This window comes from Alligator mississippiensis, chromosome 12 (genome assembly GCF_030867095.1).
Source record: "Alligator mississippiensis isolate rAllMis1 chromosome 12, rAllMis1, whole genome shotgun sequence".
In the NCBI taxonomy this organism is placed as follows: Eukaryota; Metazoa; Chordata; order Crocodylia; family Alligatoridae; genus Alligator; species Alligator mississippiensis.
The window spans coordinates 4,582,118-4,600,757 of record NC_081835.1 but is presented as its reverse complement, the minus strand read 5'-3'; positions in this window follow the sequence as shown (position 1 = coordinate 4,600,757).

The following is an 18,640-nucleotide window of genomic DNA, read 5'->3' as shown; positions in this document are numbered from 1 at the left end:
AAAACTGAATAACACAGCTGTAGGCCCCTAGCATATTAATAAAGCTTCTAGTTTCTTTTTTGCTGGAGGAAAATCGGTGTTGTTTTATATGTGGTGATGCACGCCACCATCTGCACCCCACTTTTCAAAAGTCTAGATCCACCCCGGCTCTCCTGTTTCCTGTTGCAGGATGTCATATTGCCCATTACCAAGCTGGCCTTTTAGCTCTGCCGATTTGTTCTCGAGATGTCTGATGCACTTTAGCGCAGGAATGGTCTCGTTCAGGGAGCGTCCTCTTATTTATGACAGTATTTGTAAATACATTATAATCTATTGCATCGGTGCACGGAGACTTTCAGACCTTCTAACCTCGAAGTTACCAATGCACAGACTGCTCCTCTTCAGGATAGGCAGGAACAACCTGATCGGTGAAATTCATGTTGGGCTATTTAAGAGTCATTTTCAGTCTGCAAATTTTAATGAGTACATAAGGTCTTAATTAGTTGGTAGGCCTCGGGTTGGTGGTCTATATAGGCCGGCTTATCACACCGGGCGAGTCTTTCCTAGCCTTTTACCAAGGAGCCTTAGATCTAAAGGCATTAATAACTCTGAAAAATAATTCACCATCCGTGTTAGTAGCAATAGGGCTTATGTCCTCTTTGCTGACTGGTATCCTCTGGAGGGTGACACCCGTACCAAGGACTTGCATGTAACAATGTTTATGAAAGGGCACAAGAAGAATAAGGTTAGAGGAATTTGACCTTCCCGTGGTAGAGCTGGTTTGGTGTTAATAGCCACGCTCATAGCAATCTCAGGAGTAATGGGACTGCCAGCCAGACTGACATCCAGAAGTGATGTAGCACTTAAAATAGGTGGCAAAAAATAACGTGACCTCCGTCGGTGAACTTCAGCAAGATGGGGCCAAAGCACAAGTCCGCCCTGGCCACAGTGGAAAAACAGACATTAAAAGGTGAAGATGAGAGTCACCATCGCGAAAATGAAGAGGTCTCTCGTGATCAGCTGTCGAAGCACAGCAGGGCAAGCACAGAGAAAAATGCTGGAAGGCCACGTGCCATGGGACAATCCCTGTAATTCATACTGCAGCATGGCCTAAAATACAGAAGAGAAAAGGTACATTTTCTGCAGTACAGGGGTAAGGAGTGCTGCCCTTGTCTAGCGTTTTGTAACAATCTCTTTGTATGAAAATATAGGAATTGGGTTAAAAGAAGTGGTTAAATTAGGTCTTTTGGTAGGGGAAAGAAATCAAACTTCGGTGCCTCCAAGCGCACGTGGCCTCTCCAAGTCGGAGCGCTGTATGCCAGGATGAAGCTAGGACATTTTAGCGATCCGTGTTTGCTGTTGAATGGCAGGCACTAAATGCCAGAAGAGAAGCATATTTCATTAGGACCTGATGACAACGCTAATCTATTAGAAAACCAGGGAAAGTCAAATGCGACATGATGAAATCTCCCCACGTGTCATCTTTATGCAGTGAAAATGCTTTTTTCAGCCTCTGCTTTTTTTCAGCCTTTCGTATTGCCCTGAGGGTACAGCCTGCTGCAGTCGATGAGGGTGCAGACGCGACTAGACTTCACAAGGAAGCTCAGTGCGCTCCCCTTTTCTCTGGTACCTACTGAACTATAAACACCGTGCAAGATGCATTTTGGAAGTAGTTTGTGATCCTGTGCAAACCAGGGACAGACTTCCAGTCGGTTGCTGTAGCTGTTCAGTGCAAAAGGTAGCTTGGGGGCACCTTAGTGCCAGTAGGAATTTCTTTCTCACACTACTTGTTGGGTAAGGATGGGAGGGCAGTCATTGCTGAGTTTCATGTGCATTGGCAGACCAGGTTCTTTGGGTAAGTCTGATCTCTTTTATTAAACTAACTCAAATAGTTGGAAAAAATCATCTTTGCAAGCTTTTGGGTATATTTTCCAACTGTTTGAGTTGGTTTAATAAAAGAGATCAGACTTACCCAAAGAACCTTGTCTGCCTATGTCCTTGGACCAACAGGGCTGCAACCCGTATCCGTGTGCACTGGCAGAAATTCTTCCTCCTTGCTCGGGCTTCACTATTCTTTTCGGGCATCTTTTTTGAGTCTGGGGTGGGGAGACAATATAGTCTGCCACTGAAACATCTGAAAGGTCATGAAAATGTTTTAATGCATGGGCTCAACACAGTCTTCAACTGGAAAAATATTCTTTTCTTCTGGAAATACCCACCAGCAGTGTCACCGGTGGGTTTCCACCTAGCTCGAGTTCCTACTTGGATCACTGTTGTTTACCAGGGAGCATGCCCCGTGTGACATGCTGGACAGCGCATGGCACCATCTAGCGACTAAATAATATAGCTCCAGCAAATATGTCATCACACACTTCCACCTTTTATTTTTGGGTCTGATGTTGAAAGGGAAGCCGAAGAGCATTGCAGCGCTAAATGTGACACTCAGGATTATAGTGCGTGCTTAGAAGAACTTGAATCTTAGATTTGCAGCCCATTCATTGCAATCCTTGGCAGCAAATCATGACAGAGTTATATTCTTGTACAAGAAACAACTGGTTGCTTCCCATCTAAATCATTTGATTTTATCTTAGCAGTGAACTAAGAGATTTTAACATTTCTTCCCCGTTTCAAAAGGAGTTTCTTTACCACTGTGAAAACAGCCTGGCTTTGCGTCTCAGAGTTAGGAAAACTGGCCGGTAAAACAAATGAATAATTTTTAACAGTGTAAAATGGCTTAGTTTTGCTCCCCGAAAGAGCCCAGCACGTTTAATTAAGGTGTGTGAACTGGAAGAAGACTAATCTTTCTTGCTTTATTAGATAACGCCGTGAAAGATGGAGATTATTTTTTTGTTTTGTCTTTTTGCTTGTCACTAGCAGTAGGTGGGGAAACACGTCCCTTCGTATGAAATCAACTTAATGAAGGACCAGAAGTAGAGACAATTAACTGAAGACACAGTTGTATGCATCGCTGCATACATTGACGTTCCAATCTACATTTCCCCAGCGAGAATACTTAGAAAATGACTGCTTGTGCTAAAGTTCATAATTAAAGCTGTAAATCTCGGCTCTCCGCTAAATTCTCCTGCCTGAGAAGAGAAGGTGGGAGGCAAAAGGAAAGAGAGGAAATTCTGCGTTTCTCCTGGGAAGCCTTGTTTACTAGTTTTGTGTGCTTGTAGCGTTTGTCAGTGCTGGCAATGATACAGGGTTCTTTAATCCTAGAAGATGAGGGTGGAAAGGACCTCAGGAGGTCACATCTAGTCCAGCCCCTGCTCCAAGCAGGACCAGCCCCAGCTACATCATCCCAGCCAAAACTCTGTCGAGCTGGGTCTTAAAAACCTCCAAGGATGGAGAGTCCACCGCCTCTCTTTACTACCTTCCTCTTGAGAGTTTTTCCCAATATCTAATCTAAACTTCCCTTGCTGCAACTGGAGCCCATTGCTCCTTGTCCTGCCATCTGTTCCCACTGAGACCAGCCCAGCTCCATCCTCTTTGCAGCCCCCCTGCAGGGAGTTGAAGGCTGCTCTCAAATCCCCCTTTGTCTTCTCTTCTCCAGACTAAATAAGTACAATTCCCTCAGCCTGTCCTCACCAGTCCTGTCTCCCAAGCCCACAACCATTTTCATTGTTCTCCACTGGACTCTCTCCAACTTGTCCACATCCTTTCTGCAGTGGGGGGCCCAAAACTGGACACAGGACTCCAGATGTGGCCTCCCCAGTGCTGAAGAATCACTTCCCACAATCTGTTGGCAATGCTCCTACCAATGCAGCCCAGGATGCTGTTCACCTTCTTTGCAGCAAGGGCACACTACTGGCTCATATCCAGCTTATTGCCCACTGTCACCCCCAGGTCCTTTTCTGCAGAGCTGCTGCCCAGCCTGTCACCCCTCGCCTGCATCGGTGCATGGGATTGCTCCATCCTAAGTGCAGGAGTTTGCACTTGTCCTTGTTGAACCTCCTGAGATTTCTTCTGGTCCAATCCTCCAATTTGGCTAGGTTCTCTGAATCCTAGCCCTACCCTCCAGCATATCTATGACCCCCCAGCTTGGTGTCATCCATGAACTTGCTGAGGGTGCAATCCATCCCATCTTCCAAGTCACTGATGAAAACATTGAACAAAACCAGCCCCATTCACCAAGGCAGCCATTCCTCCCATGCTGGATGCTTGTGCAGCTGTAGATGGGGGCGCAAAACCAGGCCAAAGACCTTTGGTCCCCAGGGATGTGCCTGCATGCTGTACACAGCCTACAAAGACCATCTGAGTAACTGAACTGGAGCTGTTTTCTGTGCAAACATCTCCCAGCGAAGAGGAGGAAGATTGATGAGGCTGGTATATGCTAATTGTAACCCCCAGGGCTTCTTTCCCCCAGCTCTCGTGGCTCTCAGCAGCAGAGAGCACGTTTTCAGCTTAAAGCTTCAGGAGAAATGAGACCTGGTTGCAGGGGCAAAGGGGCTGGAGAGCTGCAGGAAGCAAAGATCTTTCACTTTGAGCTGCTGTTATTTTTTCATGGGCATCTTCTCCAGCAAAACCGCTTTCCCTGGTTTGCAACTTGCCTGTAAATGCTGCAGACGCATGAAAGTAGCCAGCATGCACATGCAGAGTGAAGCAAGCATGTTTGGATGTCTTGAAGGAGTCTCTGACTTTCAGAAAGGGACAAGGAGGGATCTGCAGCCCCAGGTCTGCTGACAGCTGTGGAAGCTGCTGCCCGCCATGTCCAGCAGCAGCCGACGCGAGTCAGACTCCACACGGAGAACTTATTAAAATCCCACCAAGCAACATGCAGCCAGCTGCGATTTGCGCTGGGCATTTGTAGCATGTGCCAAGGCTGCGAGCAGGCTTTACGAAGCATGCATCCGAACCCAGAGCAGCAGCCGCCTCGTTGGCTCATCCCACCCGTCTGCAGGGGTCCCTTCCAGTCCAGTGAAGTCTCTCCCATTGGCCTCGCCAGATGTGCAGGACTGATCCTGCAAGCCACTGCCTCAAAGACACAACCAGATGTCGAGGATGTCAGTCTCAGTGAAGCAGTGCCAGCCTCCCGAAAGCATCCTGCTCTGGCATTTAAAAAAAAAAAAAAGCCAATAATCACAACATGTATACTCCCCTGATTAAAACCTTATGTAAATGCATATGCATTTGCAATGCAATGCAATGACCTCAGGCTCCTGGCAAGTTGCTAGTGCAGCCCACAGTGCTGCAAAGGTCATGTGCTCCTGGGCTGATGTGGTGGTGTCAGGAGAACACCTGGTTCCTGCAGGTACTACAGGAAAGGAAATCCTTCGCTTTTGGACTGTCCTTCCCTGTCCCAGCTGCATCAGCATCCTCTTTCCCCTGCCAGTCCTATGTCCTGTGTATACCCTTGTACTGCACACTGCTTGCAGGAAGGTGAACGCAAGCCACCCAGCTAAACGCGATGGCTGGAGGCCAAGAGAGGTAAATCAGTTCAGTGGCAATGCAGAACTCTAGAGCCCTGCTCCTGGGCTCGCAGGCTTCTCTTCACTTGCCCCAAGGATCCTAAAAGCTGAACAAAGACTTGTATCCAACTAACTGCAACCCACGAGCGCTGTCAAGCACTCTGGTATGCAACGGGGCACGGAGCAAAGAACAAGGGGTCTGCACAGTTGCTGCCTCCCAGATCTGCAGCTGGGGGTCAAGGCAGACCGCCTGATCTGGAGACCAAAGGCCAAACAGCAGCTCAGGTGGGAGACGGATGTGTAGGGAACAGATCTATTCCTGAAGGAAACAGCAGCCGGTGTCACTGTTGGAGGGAGGACCAAGTGATGCCGGCCAAACTTGGTGGTGCAGACCATGCCTCAGCTAATGCCCATCTTCACCTGGATACTCTGTCTGGATGCAGATATGGTGAGGACCCTGGGATGGAGTCACCCTCCATGGTGTGGCTTTACAGGGCAAACAGCGGTGCAGTCCTGCGGAGCGGTAATGATGCTATAGGCGCTCTCCGAGCCCAGCGCGTCAATGCTCCCTTGTGCAGTAGTTGACCGGTAAAGTGGTTTTGCCCCATGACCAGCTGCAAGCAGGGGGGTTATTAGTCTAGTGCATGCAGGCAGAGAAATGGCAGCTTTTATTCTCGGGGCGTTTCTGTGTTGCTTCCTTGTAAGTCACAGCCCTGTTCATGGCAGAGCCAGAGAGAAACTGTCCCTACGAGTCACTTTTTTCTTCTCTTGGGCTTGTCTCCAGATAGCCTCCAGTGCCATGGGAAAGCCTAGGTCAGAAGCTGCATCATGGAGGGAAGGTGTCTATGTTTGTGAGTGTGCATGTGGATGTACCCCTATGCACACATGGAGGGAACACACTCAGGGCTGGTGGAAACAAGGGATCCATTGCCATGCCAATGCAATGCCCCTAGCAGAGACAGGGGTGGCAGGGTTTGCCCTATTGCCATGCACTCTGCCTTCACCTCACCCCACAGGCTACCTTAAAACTGCCCCTGTTCTGCAGGAGGAGATGCAGAGCTGGCCCTAGGCTGGGCATCCACGTCCTTTCTGCTGGGTGGGTGGGTGGGTGGGAGCATGGTCCCATGGGCTACCCCCACCGTTCAGCAACATCTGTACCAGTGATGCTGGGCCCACAGCTCTGCCCTGCCTGTGCCCTGAGACCATGTAATGTAGCCATCTCAGCGTGCATGCCAAGAAGCTCTCTGTCCAGGTAATTCCTTGCTATGTGCCCAGCACCGCTCTGAGGATGCTGCGTGTGCAGACAGGTGTGTGTGGACCACACGTCCCAGCGGTGCTCTCCAGAGGCCACGGGGACAGCTGACAGAGTACTGCACCTGTAATGCCCCAGACAGGAGCACCGAATGCAAGGATGCCGATGGTGCGTGGAAAGCTTCAGAGCCAGGAAGCGTTAGATTCCCCCGGATTTCATTTCCGCCCTGCAAGTCCTTCTGACATTGAATCTGGTGCAGAAGCTCATTTTCATTAAACAGAACCAGCCACTTTCTAGTTCATAAATATGAATGCGGATGCTAATTTTATTGCAGACACAGATATTGCAATGCAAAAACCTAAGCCCCAAACACAACCAGTGCACCATGGTCCAGCTATGCCTGATCCCAAATGATGTAGAAAACTTCTGGCTTTTACCATTATTTTCATAGTGCTTCTCTGCTGGTGGGTGCTTAAGAGACAGGTAAAAAGACTAAGCCCCTGCCTTGAAGACCTCACAGCTTGTATCAGTACCAGACAGGGAGAGGAGTGATGGCAGTCAGTGCCGTTATCGCTGTTCATGTGTCATTGTACACAGATAGTGATAACAGCAACTGTGCCTAATGGGGTATAGATATATAGAGTATGTATATAGTATACCTATTTCACCTGCTGCCAAAATCTATGGAGCCCTGTTGGGTATGCCTTTTGGTGCCAGGGGGTAAGCTGCATTAATCCCCACAGCTCCCTGCACCACTTGCCCCTCGCTGGAGATGGATATGGAGCTGGCCTCTTAGGAGCCCTGCTATCTGGATCCAGGCCCTGGGGGCCAAACCAGTTTGGCCTTTCTTAGATCATATATACCTCTGGCTTTCGGTGTAGACCGGACAACATGTGAGCTAGACCTAAGAATAACTAAGTGTGTCCATTTTGCCCTGTGTCAGGTCTGGTAGGACATATAATAAAGCCACCATGCATCTCACGTGTGCCATGGGGAACTCTCTGGTGATGTTAGGAGGCATGTCAGAGGATCTTGTCTGCACTCCAATAAGTCGGTAGCCACCGCAGGACCAGGCAAACCGGACTGTGCTTGCACATCTACAAACACAGTTATCAGTTGCCTGCATTGCTGGATGTGGCATTTGCCAAAGTACTGACTCTGCTGTAAAAAATGTCTCTGTAGTAAAATAAGGATGCAGATTTGTAGCTTGGTTTCTTTGCCAGGGCTGATATCCAGAATGGCTCATACAAGGGTCTTTCTGGAGCAACGCTGGCTTTGTTGGTGGGCAAACCCATGTAGGTAAACAGCTGACCCAAACTCAAGCTGACTCGGAGACGTGTGCAGAAGAGTAGGACTAGATTTCCAAAGTTGTTCCATGAATTTTCACTAAAAACTCTTTTTTTTTTTTTGCAATTTGGCAGAATTGAGAGAAGCTGGAGGCAAATCAGAAAGGTAGCTCTTGTAGAGCTGCCAGTCTGAAAGTGGGAAGTATTAAGCAGCTCCTTGACAATATGTTTTTATATGAGATCTCTGTTACTTCCCACTTCCTGCCAGCCTGGAAATACTACAAGAAGACAGCCAGTTTTGTGGTAGGCTGGCAGGAAGTGCTGAGCTGTAACAATCTGATCATGAACTTTTAAAAGTGCTATATTCACCTAACAGGCTCCTGTTCAAACTAACGGTAAAAATTCCTCTGAATTCAGTGGGAAAAAAAATTAAGTCAGTGCTTCAAGTTTTAGAAAAAAAACCCAAAACAGCATCCTGCTTTTCAAGAAATATAAAATGAGCTTTTCCCTAGACTCATAAAACCCTGGTTTGGCAGATTTCCTTCTCAAGCAGCCAGATATTCACAAAAGCTTGCCTCACACCAACAAACGAGGCACAAGTCAGAGATATTCTAGCTATTCTGATCAAGTGGATGTCCTCTGTGCCATGCCCTCCACTGCCACTCACCAGGTCTAGCTTGGTGTGTGCCAGCTCTTGGAAACCAGGCAATATATTGCCCCAGAGTGCATGCACCAGCCCCACTCAGGATCTGTCTTAGATGAGCTTCTTGGCATGCCAACGTGGCCTCATTTCTGGGATTTGGTGCACTGTGGGTGCATCTACACGTTCATTAATGCATCAAAATTACTGTGCATTAAATTTGGTACTTGCATAACCAAGTACTAAAGCAATGCGTAGTAACTGGCTTTGCTGAACCAATGCATGATGTTTTCGTGACGCTAGCTGCACAGTAGGCTAATCCTACTGTGCACTGCAGTAGCGTTTTAGTGTGGGTTTTGCCTGGCACACTACTGCACGGTGTTATTAGGCTACTGTGCAGTTAGCATCTCATGTAGATGCACCCGGTGAGTGTGAGCGAGTGGATGGGACATGCGAATAGTTTGGAGGTGGGCCAGACAGCCCCCCAGGGTCTGACGGTTTATCTAAGACGAAACTCTTGAGATTCCCCTGTCACTAATTTCACGTGAAAAATGCTTGTGTTAACTTGGCACCTTCTTGCTTGCCAGATCTGCTGTTAGACGTGTTCTGAGTCAGGTCTGCTAGTGACACGAATCTGAATTATACACTTGTTCACCTTGGAAAGTCTACCCAGCACAGAGAGTTGGCATCTATGTGCATCATTAGCAGAATGATATACTAGGCTCCCGCAGAGACGCCTGTGAGAACCACCCTGGCCGATGGCACTGTTTGACGGTATTGGAAAGACCAAGGGATAACTGAACTCTTTGGACGGGGGATAGGAACCGTCATGTCCTTTCAACCTTGTGTAGGTCCCAGGCTGTCTGGAAAGTAGAGCTTGAAAACTGAAAGTATTTGCCATCGAATCAACAAGATGCAAAAGACAGGGCACCGACGGTGCCATTGCTCCAGAGAGTAACTGAGCCTAACACAAGCAGTGAATCCTGGCGGGGAAGATGCTTTTCCTTTGTTAACCTTCCACACAGGGGGAACACATACAGCTTTAAATACACCTGTGGCTTTCTGACCCCATTCCCCTGACTGCTGAGTGCTGATTTTCTTGCATCAAGAATGCCTGTACTTGTTCGCAGTGAAGTCGATGGCAAGACTTCCAATCTCAAACTCGTTATTGGCTTTAGAGCCCTGCTCTTAATCATCCTTGTTTTGCTGTTGACTTTATAGGAGTTGGGAACTGTCATGCGCAATAAGGAGATGCCATTTATTTTTCTGCTGTATTGCGTACTCTAGTGAGAACCGCTTGAAAAGCATCTCTCTTGCACACAGATTTGCAGCAGCATGTGCAGGCAATAGTGTGCATGCCTGACCTTCCTGTGTGCGGCCTCTGATACAACCCTGGGTTCATAGCAGAGTTGGCAAGCACCCTAGGATCGTGTGTGCAAAAGCCTGGACGTGCTATTTGGCAATCTGGCCATCTGACTCGAGGAACTCAACCCTCAGCTGCAAGTCGCTGGTGGGTGAATACTTGAGTGATGCATATAACACCAAAGACAGCTAGAAAGGTGTCAGGCACCTGCCAGAAGTGAGAGCAGGTAGTGACATTGCTGCTCTAGGACTGGGTGCCCGTGCACATAGCTGTACTGAGCCCAAGTCCAAAGACCCAGGTTACATCCAGCTGAAGTAGTCCTGAGCTCCTCCTTTAGCTCCGCACTGCATTCATGGCTTCAAGAGACCTTTGTAAGGACCTGGCCTCATGTTCCCTCCTCATGTCTGAACCAGGTCTTGGAAAAAAGAGCTCTGTGTCTTTGAGACTGCACACCCAGCAAATGCTGCCCTTTGCAGGCATGCTCTGTATGTCACCCAAAAGCTTAGGATACAGGGAGGACTTGATGGCTAATGAAGCGATAGAACAATATTGCTATTTCCAGTACAGCCGTGCTCCAACTGATATGATACTGGAGCGCTGTTGTGTCAGACACACAATCAGCATAAAATCCATGTCCTACAGACATTAATCATCTAAGATATGATGGATAAAGCCTGGGAATGGAAATGGAGCAGAAGGGACTCCACCGAGGTCGCACAGCAGACCTGTGGCAGAGGCGGGAATAAAACACGTGTCTCCTGATCGCTCATCCCATTCTTGATCCCCTGCTGCATCACGCGTGCATTAAAAATGTGTGCGTGGGGGCGGCCAAATCGTCAAGTTCAGCCTTCTGTTCTCAGCCCCAGTTGGCATAGAAACACCCTTTGCAATTAACCTTTTGCAAGATACACATGCACCAAAATACTCGACAAACAAGTGGTCTTCTCTCCTCGCCTGGGCTGGGGAGCGGGGATGGAGTGAGTCAGGGGAAGTGCAAACCCAGAGTATTTCAGGCTGTCTGCAAACCATTGCCAAGCCGGGCTGCTGCTTGCCACCGATAGGAACAAACAAGGGAGTGCAGGAATACTCAGCAAACATCCCTTCTTCTTTTGCATTGTCTTCTCCATGTGTTCAGATAAGCGAATGACAGAAAAAGGACTGCATAACTATTATGTACATCATCTGGAGCAGGGAACAGGCAAGCAGAGATTAATACGCCCTGATCTGCTGAAAGGTTAGGACGTCTCCCTGACAAAGGTACCTGAATGCTTGCCAAATCCTCCATCCTGCTGGAGAGAGAGGGAATAATGAATGTGTTGAACAGCCTGTCGGTGCCAAATCCTTGGCGGCACTGTATCCCTTTGGATAGAGCTAGAGGAGAAGGTGTTCGGGACCAGATTCATCCCTGCGCCATCCACTACAGCAGAGTTAGGATGGACAAAAAGGTTACCGTCAGATTATTCCACTTTCACCTCCTGTAAAACTGTTTTCATAACCTCTGTCACCATCGTACGTGGCAGCTGTGACGCATACCTCCTCCTGGCACTCTTCTGAAGCAATCCTCCTCGTCCTTTCACCTAGGGTGGTGGTTCTCCTTTTCAGACTCAATGCCACCCCATCCCTAGCTCATCTGGATTCAACTGCACCTCATTTCAAACATTGATTCCTCTCATTTTTTGACTATGGATAAACACTAGAGCAATTATTCTGTTGCAAGGAGCTTAGAGAGACCCCATAGCAGGAGGCTTGGTGCTCCTCCTATTTTAAGAGAAGCAGCCTGCAGGTTGCCCAGGGGCAATTAGGAGTCATAGGGCCAACAGGGGCTGAGCTATAAGGATATAAGCCAAGAAGTGGAGCTTGGCAGGTAGTCTAGCCCTAGGAGCTATGGGAAGAGGAGTTTTTGAGCAGCATCTGCCTGAGTAAGCAACTCTTGTGCTTTGTGGAAAGGACTAAGGGGAGATAAGGAGATCCAGAGGGCCCAGAGAGAGCAGGGGCTACAGGGCTCAGAAAGTGAGCAGGTAGGGCCAGGGTGTCTGCAGGGAACCAGGGCTTAGGAAGGGCCAAAGGCCAAAAAAGGCTACATTCAGAGCCCAAGTGGGTCTCAGCTGGCCTAGGAACAGGGTCAGGGTCTAAAGAGAAGGACTGAAAGCCAAGAGGCCCACAGCTGGAGACTAAGGGGGCCAAAGTGCCCATAGCCTGGAAAGGGGCTGGTCTAAGGAGGGACAGAGCCAGGAGCCCATAGGGTGGCTATGATCTGATTAGTATGGGTGAGGCATGGGTGTGAGCACTGGGGAGCCCACGTAATTGGTCCTTAAGGTGTAATTGGCCCTTAAGGTGGGGAGCACACACCTGTGCTCAGGAGTGTGAGATCAGGCTTGGGAAGCCCTGGGGTAGCCCCCCTCTTTTGCAAAGATACAAAAGATCATCAAGGTGTGGCAGGCGAGTGGAACGGGAAATTCCCCAAACAATGACAAGGGCTGGGTGGGCTCCAGGGGCACCACGGCCACCCCTGGAGAGGGACCCTGTTACGGACCCCAACAGGTCAGAATGGTTTTTAATGCTCCAGGTTTCTATTTGAAATCTCTGGGTGTATCTTGGGAATCACATGTAGGTGTTTGCACTCCTGGCAGCACCCTGCCTAGAGGCAACAAAGGTTCTGAGAGTTTCGGGGCTTGTCTGGGCCTCATGAAAGTCAGGAGGAAAGTTCCCTTGTACCAGACCAAAGCAACTGGCCCAGGGTTCAAAAAAGGTCTCACTCAACTGAAGTGTGGCTTCCCAACTCCTAATTCTTGCTCACAAAACCAGCACTATTCACACAGACATCTCCGCATGCAGAACAATCCTCTTTGAAGGAGCAAGCTACTAAGAACAGAAGTGCCAGGAAGTAGAGAGACTCATACCCTCTTTATTAATCCTTTTGAAGTGTGACTGCCCTTAAAACAGAGCAGATGCTGAGCAAGGAGTTTGGCTGTCCCCCAAAAGGGTGAAGATGGGTGTAACTGCATTCATTTCCATTAGATATGCCATTGCAGATGGGACTGCCCAGCTGTTGCTGGTTTAAAAACATGCATCTCCAAGGCAGCTGGCTGCAACAGACACAGGTGTGCTCCAAACAATACCCACAAGGACCATCTCTAGCAGACGAGCTGATAGAGAACAGGGTGCAATGTACCTTTTGGGGCTTGAAATTTTATCAAGGTGATCCCAATAAACCTACGGAGCAAGTCCCTTGCATTTTAAATGCACATGCCTGCAGACAGGCACCTAAAGTACCTTGGCGAGACACGAGAGTACAGTCCTATCGCTGAAAGATGCTTTTCTAGCATGTTGCCGTTCTTCTTATAATCTTCTTCATGACCACCACGGATAAATGTGCTCTGTTCTTGGTATTAAAATAAGAAGGGGTGCTGGGTTTTTGGGTTTGTTTTTTTTTCGGTTTGCTTTAATCTTCTGTTCTCCTCGGCATTAGCTATCAGAATGAGTTATTGCTCCGCTGGTCCTGCCTGCTAGATCTTCATTTTCACTGTGTGCTCTCACTCACTTTTTGTGACAAAGATTACTAAGGTAGAAAATCGGGTGCCATTAATCCATCCCACAGGCAGTATAAGGACTAAAATGGGAAACCATGGTACAAAATGTGCCTATCCCACAAACACAGTGACACATGGGCGCGGGACGGCACAGAATGACGGATGGTTTTGACTGGAAGGCAGGGTTCGAACAGCATGAGCAATCAGATTATGCCAGTATTTTCTTCTGCTCCAAACCCTTTGCAAGCAAAACCTGACACCCCCACTACAGCTAAATGTCTAGTCTAAGTGACTTCTGTATTGGTGCGTGTGTGTTTGGCACAGCTCCATCTTCAACATTGTATCTGCTGTTATTTATTATTTATTTTAGGGTAGCACCCCAGCCCTGGTTTTGGACCTCTGAGCTTGGCACCATACATGTGCAGGGTGTCCGACAGTACCCTGGAGCTTGCCGTCTTTTAGACTGTGTGCTCTCAGTGGGGTGGGGACTGTGTCTACCCCTGTTTTTTGTAGCATTTGGGAGAAAGACCCTCTTACCCTGCCTTATGCATCACTGTGGCATCATTGCTACCAAGAAAGTGGGGCTTTGGTGCTAAGATGTCCTCTCTTGTTGGGTCATGTTTGCAGTGCATGAATAGCTGAGGGCCTGCCAGGTGCTTTCTTCCTTCCTTTCTACCAGGAGATTCCCCTGCACTCCTCAAGTTTTCTGACTTCCTGGTTAGCGGAGAAACCTTTGCACAAGGCCTGCCCATGCCTCTTGGCTTCAGCCTCTGCTAAGGGCGCCATATGGGAAGGAGACAGGCATCCCAATGAATGTGTTGCAGACCACCTCTGGCCTGAAATGCTTGGAAATAGTTGACTCCCTATGCCTGATGGACGGTGATGGCACCTGAAAGTTTGCTAAGAACTTTTTTCCAACGACTCATTTGGTCTAATACTTATTTTGTCTACATACGGGCATGAAAGATAGCACATCTACCCGAAGAACCTTGCCTGGAACTAGTTGAGATGCTTGAAATTTTCCTTAAAAATAATGAAAATGTTGATGGGGGGGAGGGTGTTGGTTGGTTTGGGTTTTTTGGGTCTCTTGCTTGTGTTTTACAAATAACGTTCCTCTTCTCTGACAGTTCCTAGCTGTGGGAATTGTTGCAAAGACGCTTGCAGCTATAACATGTCATGCAAGTGCTAATGAATGAGTTGTGTTATTAGAGTAGTGGTGCCTAACACTACCAGATTTCACTTTCCCCCTCTCTGAAGCTATTCCCATTAGGCAAAATAAAAAAAATGTTGCAATGCGGTAAGAGAACTGGATGCTTTGCTTATGAAGATGTTTCTTTGAGATGTTAAATCCACATCAAAAACCAAACTTCCCTGGGATCAAGGAGGTGCCTGGATCCAGGGATAGAGCTTGGGCTCCAGCTTGCCTGTGCCATGAGCAAAGTTGTGCAGCCTCACTTCTGTTTGTGAGACTCCCGCAGCATTTTCCATTCACAGTCCATCAGTGACATCACGCTCAAACAGCCAAACCTCCCTCCTGCTGGCATTATAAAGGGTGAGGAGGGAATATCATAGCTGTCAAAAAGCAGACCGCTGCTCCCCTATCCTAGAAATTTATAGGAAGCAGGCTCTTAACAACTATTTAATGAGTAATGCAATTGCAATGCAGCCTCTGAGCTAGCAATAGGTCTGGACCATAATGTCAGACCTCAGAAGCCCGAAGCTGTGGGGAGCCTCAGACTCGGATCCAAACTTCGGCATGGAGGCTGTTCTCTGACCGGGCCAGATTAATTGCTCCCAGAACCCAGTGACTTCATGCGTGGGGTGTGGATTATGATCCAAGGCTAAACTTTGCAAGCATAGCTCCTCTGAGACCAATGAGAGATGAAGCTTTCTTTTTAATATGTTGGCTCTGCCGTCTAGTGGACCTCTCGCTGGGCTGGATCGTGACTCATAAATGTAGGCTCGGTAGTGCCCTGTCCCACTGACCCCTATGGAGATCCCCCGCATTTCATCCCAGAAATGAAGTGTCCCCTTCTGGGGCCTCTGTCACTTCCACCACCCCAGTTTCTGGCAGTGAGCTGCCAATGGAAACCAAATAGCAAAGCCTCCTGGTCTTGGCCTTACCCATGCAGATAGTCCCAAACTTGGAAGGAGCTCGCTGGGGATGGTGATACAGCTGGGCAGCTTTAAGATCATTTTCTGTAGAGAGTATATAAGATCAGTGGAGGGGTGGGGGGAGAAGCAGCTTCTCAGACCGACCCCTTTGCAGACCCAGGAGATGGCACACCCAGTTTCCACCCTATCTCACGGTACTGGTTGCAACCCTACAACTGGGCCTCTGTTTCCTTCTGCCAGCAATTCTTTATGGGTTTCTTCAACTCTCCATCAAGGGGTGGAAGCATACTGGGCATGCATCTCTTATGGCTCTGATCCACAGCCTGCTGAGTCCAATGGGAGTCTGTCCATCAAGGCCGTGAGCCTTGAATCAAGCCCTGTGATGATGAGAAACCTGCTTAACACTTTGTTACGGAGGTCTACATTTTGACTCATTGGCGGAACAAGAAACGATCAGGAGGTTTCCATTGCACCGACTTGGAAAACTTTCCTGTTGTTGTCAATGAAGATCTTACCTGAGTGAGGATCGTACAAATTGGCTGGGTGTCACTTTTTCTTTTTTCCTTGTTTTCAAAATGTCTTATAGCCTTCGGTACAGACAGGTTTCAACCTTCAGAGACATGTAAATATAGATGGCATATTGTTGGGAGTGTGCATTCGTTACTTAAATCACTGAATCCTTCTGAGCAATCCAAGCCAAAGGCAGTAAATTTTAGCTGGTTGTGCTATTGTAACCCTTACAGGATTTATCAGTGCCTGAGATAAATTCCTTGTAATGCAATCTGAATGCTGACAGCGATCTGTCATAAAGAAATGCTTTCAGACCGTTTCTGACAGAGATTTCCATACAGAAAATATCACGCACAACCAAGCTGTTGTTTTAAGGGTGAAACACAACCCCCGATCCTGCTTCTTTTTAACACCTGGCTCATTATAATTTTGGGTGTTTTGTTCCAGTAAGAACTAGTTTTCCTCTGCTAAGCTCTACCTGCGACCTTTGTCCTTATTTAGAGCTCCTTATCAGTACGTTATTGATGGGATCGCACTCTTCTGGTATTGCTAATTTATATGCAAGAAAACTAATGGCTCGAGCAGACAGTATGAATAAAAGAAGAGCAAGCCAATCAAAAAAGCAGACAGAAAGTAAAGCCACTTACTGTCATTCAAAGTCTTGAGGGGAACCAGAGTTCACTACATTAAACTCCTCCAAAATATTGCAAATGGAACAGGCATCTATGATTAGCAAAAGGTGAGCAGCGAGCAGTAATGGCACCTAATTAAGACGCAGAAGGAAGCGGCATTGCAGACTCTTCCAGACTGGAGACTGGGTACAAATGATTGTGGGAGACCAGCAAATGTGCTGAAGTAAATGGGGGGAAGTTGGGTTTCTTTTGTGAGAGGAGCAGCTGGGGCCTGGTTTGGTTTTTTCCCCCTAAGCAGAGCAAAGTAAGTCTTGCAGGTGCTGGATGAGATGCAAAGAGCAAGTCACTTGGGCAGCAGGCACAAATGTGAGCATTCGCGCGCCTGTTCAGTCACATAAGACAGATTTGTGGTTTGGGGTGAGCGCGATGCTGGAATAGTACAGCCAAGGGCAAGGATGACGGCCCTCACACTTCACCAGCTTCTTATTCCTTGCATTTCCTTCCCATCACGTTGTACAAGCATGCACTGCCTTTACGGTTGTGCACGGTGGCCCTGGCTCGAGGCAGATAACAAGAGCATGAGGCTGCCGGGTCGGTTATTTTAATATTCCCTGGCGGGTTTGCCCCTTCTCTTCTGCCTCTTCAGCTGTAGGAAGAGAGGTGAAGTGGCAAGCCCCGGGACAGGTGAGATACAGGAGGTGGGAAGTAAAGAAAATGGGTGCTAGGGAAAAACAAGAGATGGAGCAGCAGGTAGGGAAAAGGTGGGAGGGGGCCAAAAAAGTGGGGGGCACAGAGAGAGGGGAAGAGACACTAACCGGTTCGATGCTTGACACGGCGGACCTTTTCAGAGGGGCCCGAGGCCACTAGAAAGCTATCTAATGAGACACTCGATACTTGCTTCCAGCTGTGGAAATCCCCAAGTCATCAAACCTTAAAACCGGGCACATTGTTACATATTAAAATCATCCATTTCATGTCACTTCAGAGGCTTGTGAATTTTATTAGTAATAATTTTTCTGTCTGAGCCCCATGCCGTTGAACTCTTAATACTAGGGGCATTTCAGCAGGAGGGATAATGAAGTATTGCCAATAATCATTTTGAAAGCTCTTTAAAATGTCTCTCTTGCACCACCTCCCACCTCCCACTTTTTGCAAGATCTGCAGGGGACAGGATGGGGAGGTGGGAGAGGAATGCTTTATGGGCTTTCATTTGCAATTATGTGCAGAGCAGACAGTACTGTTCAGCTCCAGGCACTTCTGCTTTCCAAAAGCTGCTCGATGTTCATCCCAGCATAGATGTGAGATTTGCATCGTTGATGTTCTTTGCGTCACAGTAGCCCCGAGAAGCTGCGCTATACGCAGAGGGTAGGTGTACCCGGCGCACGGCAGGGCTCGTGCGGGGATCCCTGAGCTGACTCTGAAAGAGCTGGGGCACATACCAGAATCAGGGTGGGTGCAACATTCACCCAAGATTACCAGCCTTGCTTCTCCTCCAGGTTAATTCAGGCCTAAGGGTAATGCGCTCAGTCTGCTTCTGGTCCCTGAGTTAACTGGTTCAGAGCTGGTCTGGCATGGCTTTCTCAGCCTACAGAGAGAAAGAGGCTTGCTTTTTAAGACCCTTCCAACCCAAAGCTCCTCCAAGGGCTGGGTTGAGCCCCTAAATCACTTAGTCCTGGGAATCTAAGTAGCAGCAGCCTTTCTGGGCTGCCCTATAACCTGTGATGCTGCCTGCTACCTTCAGTGCTCTGCCTGCTGCAAGTGGACCCCAAACCCACAGCCCAGCCCTTCCCCTGGCTATGCCCATCCCCGAATATTTGAGCAGCAAGACGGTTTTACAGCTTGTCTTTTGCAGTGCGCCAGAGGAGATGCTTTTGCAGCCAGGCACAGGACTTTCAAAGCTTAATTGCATAGGGGAACAAGCAACT